This window comes from Astyanax mexicanus, chromosome 13 (assembly GCF_023375975.1).
Source record: "Astyanax mexicanus isolate ESR-SI-001 chromosome 13, AstMex3_surface, whole genome shotgun sequence".
Lineage (NCBI taxonomy): Eukaryota > Metazoa > Chordata > Actinopteri > Characiformes > Acestrorhamphidae > Astyanax > Astyanax mexicanus.
This window is the reverse complement of record NC_064420.1, coordinates 43,707,488-43,720,609: the sequence shown is the minus strand read 5'-3', so window position 1 is coordinate 43,720,609 and position 13,122 is coordinate 43,707,488. Positions and strand designations below refer to the sequence as shown.

The 13,122-nt window shown below is 43.3% G+C and overlaps 1 protein-coding gene across 2 annotated transcripts in view; it reads left to right on the top strand.

The window, feature by feature from the left end:
• LOC103036412 (hormonally up-regulated neu tumor-associated kinase homolog A) overlaps positions 1 to 13,122 on the top strand; it is a 125,077-nt gene that overhangs the window by 70,916 nt on the left and 41,039 nt on the right. Inside the window, exon 3 of one of the 2 annotated variants that reach the window (XM_022676868.2) lies at positions 6,466 to 6,558. The gene's annotated coding sequence lies outside the window, so the exon portion shown is untranslated. Of the gene's footprint in view, positions 1 to 6,465; positions 6,559 to 9,381; positions 9,469 to 13,122 lie in introns of those variants that run through there. The other variant, XM_049486374.1, reaches the window with a different exon arrangement.

The following is a 13,122-nucleotide window of genomic DNA, read 5'->3' as shown; positions in this document are numbered from 1 at the left end:
ACTTCATTCACTCTTCTGTAGGATTTAGAATCGTATCACGCTGGTGGGAAGGCCTGAGCCAGAACCGCTCTGACATTTAAAGCTCATTTATAGGCAACACACACACACTCGTACACACACACACATGCACTCAGGCACACACAGCTTAGCTATTTTGGATGTTTTACAGTGTGTAATTGAATGTAATGATATACCACTAGCCAGGAGAAAACTGTTCATATTAAGACCAGAGAGCACTGAATTACTGAAATGGTGCATAGAAACCACACACAGCACACACACACACACACACACACACACATACACATACACACAGAGACACACAGCACACACACTTCTAATTTGACATCCAGGTCCTCCTTGCCCTGTCCCATGCTCCTGCAGTATTCAGGCTGCCTCCGGCTGGATATGGTTCTAATATTCATATCAGTGTTCAGGCCTAATAGAATTACACTTCGACTGATCTGCTGTCCAAACACATGCAGGCATCCTGCCTGGACACCTGCAATAACACCGCAGGGTCCTACTGAAAATATCCGCACTGTCAGGCAGCCACGGGGCAGCCCCGCTCCGGGACACAGCCTGTTTGATATTTTATGAATGGGGGAGAGGATGAGAATGAGAGACAGAGAGAATCACACACACACACACACACACAGACACACACACACACACACACACACACACACACACAGACACACACACACACACACACACACACACAAAGTGTTTTCTCTCCCTAAAGGTTGTCATCAGATAGTCTCTCATACACTGAACACACTGAGTGCTCAGATATGAAACACTTTAAGGAATCTGACCGATTACATCTTTACCCCAAATGGCCTGCAGGCTGTGTGTGTGTGTGTGTGTGTGTGAGAGAGAGAGAGAGAGAGAGAGAGAGAGAGAACTGCATGCTTGTCAGACTTAATTGGCCTTGCTCATGGTCAGGTTGAGTAATGATGTGTTAGTATTACGGTGAATCAAAGTGTGTGAGTGGGTTTGTGAAGGAACAGATAATTAGGCTCTTCTCTATGACTTTTTCATGCACAAAACAGTAAATGCTACACACACTCACACTCTCTACTCTCAGGTCTAATTATTAAAAGATGAGGATGGAGGAAGGAACAGCTCTTTTCCTCCTGTCTTTCATTCATACTTTTCTTTCCCTGGATATGCGAAGAGAAAATAAAGGGGTGGATGAAAGTGAAAAGTGGTGTGAGGGTTCTTACTGTGTGTGTGTGTGTGTGTGTGTGTCCTGCTGCTCTCTACAGGACAGAGAATCACTCAGAGCTTTCATCTTCAAACCAATACTCTGAGGTCAGATAGGAGTGAGAGAGCGATATGAAAAGAAAAAGAAGAAAAGAAAGAAAGGTATATTACAGGATTTATCTTACTTAATAAAAACTATTTAAAGTGATTTACAGGGTGTTTTGAGTTAATCCAATTTATGCCAGGGTCACACTATTTGATTTTAGGCCCTGACTGAAGCCTCAGGTCAGAGGCAAATTGGCTTTCACTCTTAGCACCGACTCGGCACTGGCTGAGTTGTTTTGTGTCAACTTTTAAAAAGACTCTGTCCAAAAAAATCACCAATGTCTCACAAACAAAAAAAAAAAAAAAAAAAAAAAAAATATATATATATATATATATATATATATATATATATGGACTTGATGACCACTGGTCATTATGACTGGACGTTAGAGTAGCGATTAGCTATGTGAGACACAGAGTATGGAGAAAGGTGAGGGCAGAGTTAGTTTTCATCCACATTCTTTACTTTTCTTCTGTGTTTTTGCTGCAAAACACTTGTTTCTTACAGACATTCATTTTGTAAGACAAAAAAATCTTGCACACAGCATTACATTAAGGGCCTTATTTTAGCGATTTACAGCACACCAGTCAATTGCGTATCATGCAGCTGTATTTGGGGCGTGTCTGTGTGTTTTTGTTATTGTGAGGGCACAGAAAAATACACCTTGCACAGGTCAAAATGTGCAAAAGGCACTAATTCTCTTAAATAATCATAAGTGTGCTTTGGGCATAACGTGAAATACACAAATTGGTCAGGTCAGGTTTGCGCTTGGCAGCACATCAACAGCACGCAAGGCATATTTATAAGAATGAACTCTGAAGATTGACTGTTGTCTAGGTTCATTTCAGTCAGTGGCACACCTGCGTTTTCTGCTGCCAAAATAGCAACACACCAGAAACTTACCTGAACACACCTCACTTCCAGACCACCACGACCATCGGTGTAAATGTATTCCTAATTCCTAATTTACTCATGTTTTTGAGGCTCAACTCTAGAATTACATAACGTGAGTTAGGGGAATGTTGAAATAAATTAAGTTGAGTTACTCAAAAGAAACACTTACTAATAAGCTTCTGTATAATTTTAAGTTGGCCTGTCTTCAGATTTTTATATTGCAGTTTTTTAGCTTTGTGATTATAATGTCATAATGAATACACCAACTGTAATTATCCAAAATGACATTTAAGGAATTTAATCTTTTCACATTAATTTCCATTTGAAAGCATTTGATGTTGATCTTGTGTCCAGTGCTGCATCATATGAAAAAAAAACTACATTAGATCTCTCTCGCTTTCTCTCTCTTTTTTTTTCTCTCTCTCTCTCTTCCTTTTTTATATACCCCTTTTATTCCCGTTCCTGCTGCTCAAAGCCAACCACCATGAAACCACTGCCACATTAGAGCCTTTAACTAGCTGAGGTCGGCGCAGTGCTGGCAGGACCCAAGCTCTGCCATCTTCGGCCTGTTTCCAATCTGTGCCACTCAGTGCACATCACTGCCAGTCACGACTGCCCGGTCAGGGCCAGTCACGTAATCAAGTCGTAAGTGTATAGTTTCTCAGTTCAAACCTCACAGCTTTTTAAGCTTGTTCCAGAAGGGTAACACCTTTTATTGTTCAGTTCTGAACCAAAGAACACTAAGTGCTGGACATTAAAACCCATTAAATCCTGCTTATTTTATGTGCTAAAAATCATTATGAATTTTATGAAGATGAATGATTATAAATGAAAACGGGCTGCATTAATCTCATAAGGATTGTTCATTCAGGAATTTGGCTGATGCTGTTATCTAGAGCAACTCACATTTGACTCATGTTTCACAGGTAGGGGAATGCAAATTAAGGATTTATGTTCAAGGACTTATGTTCTTGCCTGGCTGAAAAATCCCAGTCTGCTACAGGACTGCATGCTTAGTCAAGCTTGGTCATACTGGTTGTTTAGTTTAGTCAAATGGATCATGCTGGTAGCATAGTCAAAGTATGATAAATAACACACAGATCTGTCAGTGCGTGATTACATACACCAAGGGTGGTGGATTTTACACTGTTCGTATTGATATTGGAATTGTATCATATCGACCGTCCCAGTCGCTTATTTTGCTAGTTATAGCTGCTGCACTTGCACAAATCTCCACTTCAGGGCTTCCCCTCTAGCACACTGACCCTCCTCCACTCTCTGCTTTTATCTTGTACAGCACTTTGGTCAACCTAAGTTGTTTTAAATGTGCTCTATAAATAAAGGTTGAGGTTGAGTTGAGTTGACCAGCAACATAAATGTCTCTGTTTGTTTTAATGGCTGGATATTGTCCATAAACAGGCACCATGATTTCCTTTACTAGAAATCTCATTCATATTGCAATCAGTGGTTGGTCTTCTCAGTAATAATGTCTCTGGTGCAGCCCCACCAAAATTACATAGTGTAGTAGTACTTTTCTAGCCTGGCATTGCAATGACTGAAATGCCATTCTCTCTTTAACAGTCAGTGAAGTATCTTATTTTTTATACAGGTTATTTTAAGGTAAAATGCAGCATATTGTTGCTTTGAGAACAACACGCAGCGCAACTTATTGCCTGAAAATCCCCACAGTTACAATGCTAACTTCATGGCTGTTTGCTTTTATCACTTGTTAGCTATATTAGCCTCACAGCTCCATCGCTGTTTTGGACAGCAGACAGGTCTTGGGTGTTAAACAACATTTTGTGTAAATTGCGTAAATTAAGAGTTTTAGCCAAACCATAATTTTAAGAGCTCTCTTCTTTTGTGAAGAGGGGTGTAGTAGTGATCTGTCTCCTGGGGCTTGTCTCATTTGCGTGAGACTGATTATGAAACATGCGTTCACATTGAGAGATTTTATTGTTTATTGACTCTTGTTTGCTGGCTGCTTGGCTGTTTGTTGAATGGAGCTGGGTCGTAAAGTCCAGCTGGATTGGCATGGTGTGCAGGGGGTGGTGTATGTGTGTGTGTCTGTGTGTGTTGGTCATCAGGATGAAACCGCAGATTCCTCCAGGGTCAGTTTAAATGGTAAATGTGTGTACAGTGTGGCGTTATCCCTTTGTTCTGTCTCATAATGTCCTCACTGTTCCTAACCTCTCTCACACACAAATATAGACACACACACACACCCAAACTCACGTATAATTCCCTATGGTCATTCTCATAAATCTCTTCTCCTCAGTGATGCCATCGCTTAATCACCCACAATCCATCAGTTTAAACACTTTGTTCTCCACATGTGGTGGAAGACAAAGGCTGCTCTTCAAGTGAGCTAAACTTAACATTCCCACTTTTAATGAGTTTGAGGAAAAAACAAAGACAATCATGCCAAGCTGTAAGTGTCAGGATGCTTTATTTCTCTCTCTCTCTTTCTCTCTCTCTCTCTCTCTCTCTCTCCTTTTGTGTGTGTGTGTGTCTGAGAGTGGGTGAGTGTATGAAGTGTGGAAAAACAGACAGATAATGTGAATATTATTCTATTTGTTTCTGGAATCCGGACTGTCTACACACAGAAGAATTATAATTAGCATTACAATCTAAATATTATAAAACTCTAAATATTTATCATAACACAGAAATAAAGTATATTTACTATTGCAACATTAGCTAATTGTTTCTGGTGAAATAAAGGGTATTAAAAGGATTTATCCTGCTTTTGTTTGGAGTAACTGTCTCTGCTAGATGGAGCACCAGTTTCTGTGTTCAGAGTAACCAATATATGTTGTGGGGAAAATGTAGAAAAAGTTTCCATAAAGGCATATTTGTTCAGACATCACTGCACAGTAAAACAGTGCACAACCACCCCAGATTCAGGTCTTTTTCAGTGTGTGCGCACACATAAACACAGAGTCTATGTGAGTGAAGCTCTTTCATTCTTGCCGTATTCTGACCATCTGAGTTGATCAGTGATTTTACAGCCCCAGACTAGGATGTTTTCTCAAATCCACAGTTGGTTGTAATGGGGAAAGACTCATATTGTGTGTATGTGTTCATGCATATATGAACAGTAAGTGAGTGTTTGTATACACAACCACACACAGCTTTGTTCATATATGCAAATTAACTTCTTTTGGAGTGTTTTTTATGTATCTGTATATGTTTAATCTATAATTACATTTATTTTGAGCTGAACAACTAAACCAAACACTTTTCAAAACAGCGCTTGAAATTCTCATAAACAGGTCAATTAACATTGCACATCTGTGTGCATAATAAAACGGCTGAGACAGAGGGTAATGAAATGGCTGTTACGTATTGCAACTTTGTAATTACACAGTTATAACATACTGAGAGGCTTGCATAATAAACTTTCCATTATTTCTCACTTTATAAATCAAACCATAGTCAGACCTCATTTTTCTCTCTTTATTTCCATAATATTTAGACATTCTTAAAGTGGAAAAAGTCTTCTGTTTGCAGTTTACATAGAGGCAGCCAAATACATATTTTTGTCAACAAATTGACGACGAGCGTTCAGCCAAATAAATCTACCAGCATTAAACTGGGAACTGCTGGCATGTTGCTTGTCTAAGCTAATTTATCTGTCGTGTTAAAAACACAAAGCAGGCTGTTTTTCCACGGCTGTTACCATTTCAGCCAAAATCTCCAAATCAATGCCTGAGCTGAAGCTGTTACAAGGGGAAAATAGCCGTCAGGTCTACAGCAGCAGGCCAGGATACTTAACTTTGGACGCTGTCCTTTTGACGTGGAAGCAGATGAAACGGGATATGACATTAGAAAGGCGCTCGTATTTCATCACGGCAAACAGTGTGGCAGTGTGGATGCTAGAAATACAGCTTTGAAATATGAATGTTAGTTTTATAGATTTTACAAATACCAAAGGTTAGAACTTTAGGTTCAGGTTTCAGACTGTATGTTTGGAAGTGTCAGGATTAATCAGTGTCTTACTGTGTCCCCAATTGGGTTTATGTTTGGATAGCAAGAACTCGTACACCCACAAAGTTGAATCTCAATTGAGAACGGGGCAACTTAATCAATCTTTTTGGGTTTTGGTCGAGTGAAACTGTTGAACATCGTCTCTTCAGATCACATACACTGTTATGTCAGGCCAAATTAAATGATGCAGTAACTCATTACAGAATATTTCTGTTGTTTTTATTACATTTATATTGTTCACATATGCTGTTTATTCCCATCTGCAGGTTAGAACTCCCTGTGAAAATTCTACTCTGCACGGTGTTTAAACCTGGAGAACTTGATGACTTATTACGCACCAAAGTCAAAGGCCCCTCCAGGTAAGTTCAAAGTACCTAGTTTATTAATTAAAAAACAAATTGAATGTAAAGGTAAGTAACCATATGGTTCAAATTGCAGTCCTACAGGTTAGCAATGTACTAATCCTCAGTGCAATACAACAATGAGCTTTCAGCTGACTCCTCAGCAGTAAGTCACCAATAGAAAAAGAGCTGCTTAAACTTATCTTACCCTTAAATACCTAAAGCTCCACTCCACTAAACCACCATAAATCACTTACAGGCAGGTGAAAGCTTGTTATTGGTCAAGATGAGGTGACGTAACAATAGAGTATCCCGGCAGAACTACACTGAGCTTAAATTCTGAGGAAATGTATCTTTCCATTCTTTCTTGGATACAGAAATGTACATTGCTTTACAGCTCTTGGGCGGCGCAACTGTCTAACAGCCTGCTTGTTCAGAGTCTGGAAATGATACGTTCGAATCCAGAGCTCTTGTTACAGAAGTGAGGGGATGGACGTAAGTGCAGAATATAATTAATTTTATTAAATTAATAAAAACTAAAACAAATTAACAAACAAACAAAATAAACCAAAGTTACACTGAATACATAACTACAAAACACTAAACTTGAAAACAGGAATCTAAGAAACAGCATGAAACAAACCTGAACACGGACAGCAAACAAACCAACAAAAGACTAGACCAAAACACAACAGAAGCACATGGCTGGGAAACATGACAGGTAAACAGAGGGGCAGGAGCACAAGAGACCAAATGAGGGAGAAACACAAGGCAGACATGGGCTAAGCTGTGACATAACTCCCCCTCAACGGCGCCACTACCAGAGGCGCCGAGATAGGGAACAGAGAACAAGACGACAGAACTAGGACGAAGGAACTCATGACAAAACAGGCGACTGGACTATGAATGGTAACAAAGACTGGACAGGGGCTGAGACTGGACAGGGGACAAGGACTGGACAAAAGACTGGAGAGGGGACAAGGACTGGACAAAAGACTGGACAGGGGGCTGAGACTGGACAAAGGACAAGGACTGGACAAAAGACTGGACAGGGGGCTGAGACTGGACAGGGGACAAGGACTGGACAAAAGACTGGACAGGGGGCTGAGACTGGACAGGGGACAAGGACTGGACAAAAGACTGGACAGGGGGCTGAGACTGGACAGGGGACATGGACTGGACAAAGGGCTGAGACTGGACAGAGGAGTGGACACTAGACAGGGACTGAGACTGGACAGGGGACACAGACTGGACAAAGGGCTCAGACTGGACAGAGGAGTGGACAGTAGACTGGACAGAGGGCTGGACACCACACAGGGACAGAGACTGGACAAGGGGTTGAAACACAGACTGGACAGTGGCCGGGAACTGGGACTGGACAAGACTGGGCAGGGGAACTGGGACAAACACACTTACTGGGCCTGACACGAATATGGTGATAGGGACGGGAATAGAAAAACCACTGGGGACAGGAATGGGAACAAACACAGACACGGGGACCAGGACAGGGAGAGACATGGGTACAAACACACACATAGACTGGAGCCCAGGACTGGTGAAGTTCAAAGTCTGCGGAACCAGCCTGGGCAGAGTTCGAGGGGTTGAAGCAGGAGATCTTGGAGCAGGTGTGGAAGCACACGACCTGGGGGTGTGCTTAGTTCTGGGAGCAGGCACAGGGGCGGCTGGAGCCGCGGGCACAGGGTCAGAGGCAGCCTGAGCCGCGGGCACAGGGTCAGAGGCGGCCGGAGCCACGGGCACAGGGTCAGAGGCGGCCGGAGCCGCGGGCACAGGGTCAGAGGTGGCCGGAGCCGCGGGCACAGGGTCAGAGGCAGTGGGTACCACATGGGCGGCAGTCACTGCAGTCACAGGAGCAGGAGCGGCGGGCACCGCTGGCACTGGAGCTGAAGCAGTGGGCACCACGTGGGTGGCAGGCACTGCAGAAACAGGAGCAGGAGCGGCGGGCACCGCTGGCACTGGAGCTGAAGCAGTGGGTACCACGTGGGCGGCAGGCACTGCAGAAACAGGAGTGGCGGGCACCGCTGGCACTGGAGCTGAAGCAGTGGGTACCACGTGGGTGGCAGGCACTGCAGACACAGGAGCAGGAGCGGAGGCTGTAGCAGCGGGAGCTGCTGGTGCTGGAGCGGAGGCTGTAGCAGCGGGAGCTGCTGGTGCTGGAGCTGGAGCTGAGGCTGTAGCAGCGGGAGCTGCTGGTGCTGGAGCTGGAGCGGAGGCTGTAGCAGCGGGAGCTGCTGGTGCTGGAGCTGGAGCGGAGGCTGTAGCAGCGGGAGCTGCTGGTACTGGAGCTGGAGCGGAGGCTGTAGCAGCGGGAGCTGCTGGTGCTGGAGCTGGAGCGGAGGCTGTAGCAGCGGGAGCTGCTGGTGCTGGAGCTGGAGCGGAGGCTGTAGCAGCGGGAGCTGCTGGTGCTGGAGCTGGAGCGGAGGCTGTAGCAGCGGGAGCTGCTGGTGCTGGAGCTGGAGCGGAGGCTGTAGCAGCGGGAGCTGCTGGTGCTGGAGCTGGAGCTGAGGCTGTAGCAGCGGGAGCTGCTGGTGCTGGAGCTGGAGCGGAGGCTGTAGCAGCGGGAGCTGCTGGTGCTGGAGCTGGAGCGGAGGCTGTAGCAGCGGGAGCTGCTGGTGCTGGAGCTGAGGCTGTAGCAGCGGGAGCTGCTGGTGCTGGAGCTGGAGCTGAGGCTGTAGCAGCGGGAGCTGCTGGTGCTGGAGCTGGAGCTGAGGCTGTAGCAGCGGGAGCTGCTGGTGCTGGAGCTGGAGCGGAGGCTGTAGCAGCGGGAGCTGCGGGAGCTGGAGCTGAGGCTGTAGCAGCGGGTGCAGCTTGGGCAGGCGCGGCGGGTGCCGCGGGCAGCGCTGAAGCAGAGGCGGCGGGTGCTGCTGGAGCTGGGGAGGATGGACCACGCACTTGGGAAGCCTGGAACAGGTATTCATCCAGTTCAAGCAGTCTTTCGAAGGTCCAGTACTCCTCCCCCAAACCCTGCCCACCTCTGCGAAGATATTCTGCTACGTCCATATTTTTGGGTCTAGTCTTACGTTACAGAAGTGAGGGGATGGACGTAAGTGCAGAATATAATTAATTTTATTAAATTAACAAACTAAAACAAATTAACAAACAAACAAAATAAACCTAAGTTACACTGAATACATAACTACAAAACACTAAACTTGAAAACAGGAATCCAAGAAACAGCACGAAACAAACCTGAACACGGACAGCAAACAAACCAACAAAAGACTAGACCAAAACACAACAGAAGCACATGGCTGGGAAATATGACAGGTAAACAGAGGGGCAGGAGCACAAGAGACCAAATGAGGGAGAAACACAAGGCAGACATGGGCTAAGCTGTGACAGCTCTCCACTGTCAGTAGTCTGAGAATCAGAAGGACTTCTCCCATGTTATGGGGTAGTTATACTCTATTTCCTTCCTTCAGATGGAAATAAACTGTAAACAAACTGAGGGAGCTGATTAAACTCAGTTTAAACATCTTACACAACATTGAATCAATTTCAGATCCAGATTATTATTCATGTATTTGAGGCTCAATCTCACATGGATTGTTGACTGAGAAAAAAATAGGTGAACTTTTTTGAATAAACTAAGCTGAGTTAACTCAAAAAATTTTCTGTAATCCGTTACTTTATCATTCGAAGCCAGTCTGTCATTGTAAGGGTTAAAAGGACTTAACCTCTTTTCTTAACCTTATCATTCTTTTTGATATGAATAAAGCCTGATTAATGCGTATTCTACACCAATATAAATTTCCCTGCTCGCACTTGTGTCACGGATCTGCTCTTAGCTGTGATTTCTGCTCCAGACGTAATTCATTCTGTATAGAACCTGTGGACAGACGCGCAGCAGGAAGGGGGATATTTTTATTCGTCTGATTATTTCATAAATCAAACTGTTGGAAAAGCACAACCGCGCAGTAAAAACACTGCACTCTTCCAGTCACATGTCTCTGTGGTTCTGAGCCGGCTCTGAGCTGCAGTCGAAGAGAAACGCTGCGGTTCGATCCACTCCTCAGGTTCACATCAGCCTGTGGTCAGGGCCTAACTGGCTGCAGGAAGCCTACGGTGGCCCTGTAGGGACAAAATAAATCTGTGCTGAAAGGTAACTTTATACGGGTAATCAGCGAGCATGCAGACGTGGGAAAAGCTGCTTTGGGGTGAAGGATAGAACAAATGAGCTGCTTGACAATGTGGGTGTGTGCGGGTGCGTTTGAGTTTTAGCTGACACCCACCATTCTGACCATTAGCCTGGTGTTGATTCAGTCTGTTTTCGCTGTTTTGTTGGTGGGTCTGTTGTTGTTTATCTCCATATGTGTTGAGCCAGATCCATCTGTGTCTTCCCGTCTGACGTTGCTGTGGTGGACAGTGTTGAGCAGTGAGATTTGTTTGCGCCGTGAGTCATGTTTGAGTGAAGCTGTTGCTTCAAGTGAGAGGAAATGATCAGTTTAACATTTAATACACACACACACACACACACATTTTCAGAGCCGATTGAGAGAATCATGGCGCCATCGTCAGACAGCTCAGGGTATATCAGGACACACATATAGCTCTAGATCAGTGGTTTCCTGGAGTTTCTGACTTACTAAAACAAGTTGGTTCCACATTGAAAGTTGTGTAAAACATAAATACACAAAGCAGTTCACAAATGATTAAAATCTCACGATACATAAAATTTCCATTATCTGTGAGATTAGTGATATTAGAAGCTAATGTGTGTTTATTCAGAAATGGAAACAGTAGCTTAATCCCAAGAAAAATCACTCATCTCTGTGACTTTAGTTATTTAGCTAGTTCTTCTAGCTCACACTTTTCAACTATGCATCTTAGTTTGGTCAACTAATTATAATATAAGTTGAGCCTAAAAACATTAGTAAATGAGTTGCAGCTGAAATTATTTGAAAATGATTAAATGTGTTTAAGATAAATATGTGTTTTCTGTTTGTTAATTAGTTTACAGTTCTGCAGGTTAGAACTCTGTCTCTCATATGGTGTTTAATTACACCATGTAAAAAGACAGTTCCACACAAATGTATCTTTTTGTTCTTTCTTATAAACAGTTTTTTTTTCATTGTATCACAACACTATGGTGGTTCATCCTGTCTGCTTGTTAAGTGACAGAAGATCATAAATTTGAATCCTGTCAACACCACAGCCCTCCATGGTCAAAAGTGTAATTAATGACTCAAGTAAATGCGTTTATCTCCCCCTAAAAAACCCAACAACAACAAAAAACATGCAGCTAAAACCTGCTTAAATACTTACAACTGACTTATAGTATATCAGATATATCTAGTATCTAATATCTGGATTGTATCCTGATCAGTCAGTTCACCAGTCAAACGTTTGGACACACCTTCTCATTCAGTATTTTTCTTTATTAGATGAGCGTCACTAGTTGATCGGGTTTATGGTATCAAAGTTAAAGCAAACTGGCTTTCAGAAAATGCAGGATAGATACTCAGGCACAGGGAGTGGAACCCACTGCAGTGGAGCATATCTCCAGAGTCTGACACTGTTTACAGCATTAGAGTATTACACAGGTCGAGAGCGCTGTAAAGAACAAACACATTTCTGGAACCTTCTGTCAGAGCAATCAAAAGACCACATTCGATTCCTCCTCCTCAGTAAAGTGATTAAACAATAAAATATTCCATATCAGAAAGCGACCCAGAGCTCAGAGCCAGTAACAGAAACCTCACTGTCAGAATCTGTCACCTCTCGTCAATCTTCCAGTAACTACGAGGACGCAAAAATCCAGATGGAGTGAAGTCCCAGGCGTTAGAACCCAGGCGCAGGCACTGAAACAGACGGGTTTTAATGGCGCTATGAAATCACACAATTGCATCATCAGCTGTCCCTCAGTTTTACTGTAGCCGTGAATCATGTCATACGCTGAAATCTTTGATCTTTAATGTTCACTGTTCCGAGCGCAGATGTTCTTGACCGTCCTTTGTGACACACGCATAGTATCAGCTGCTTATACCCTTACATCCAGGCTTTATGTGAAGGCCACACTGAACACGGATCTGTCTCCTCTAAACGGTTTGTCTACACAGGTTAAAGGAACGGTTCATGGAAACTGAAATTTACAGTGCTTCCCCTACCCAAAGTGCAGTCAATCATTTTATTCTGCAGTTCTTTACTGAAAGTCTAAAATTAACAGACGTTTCTGCAATGATAAATTATATCAGACCCTATGAGTTAAAAGTATTGGGATACAATTTCTAATAACTGAATTATTTATCATTTAATTTAGTCCTGTTTAAGCACAGGTGTTATTAGTAAAATAACTCCTCCAGTGTGCTATTGTAATAGGATGCACCTCTGCAACAAGTCAGCTGGTGAAATTTCTTTACTCTAGATATTCCACCATCAGCTTTGGGTGTTATAGAGTATTTTTAACAAATATTTAAAATTTAGAGCCCACAGAAACTGACCATGTAAAGTTACAGAGCGGAGTGTCTGAGTGCTGATGTGCATAGTGCAGAAAGGTTTATTAATTTAATTAAAAATATACATATAAATGTCCCAGTACTTTTGTCTCTAAATTACACATTTATA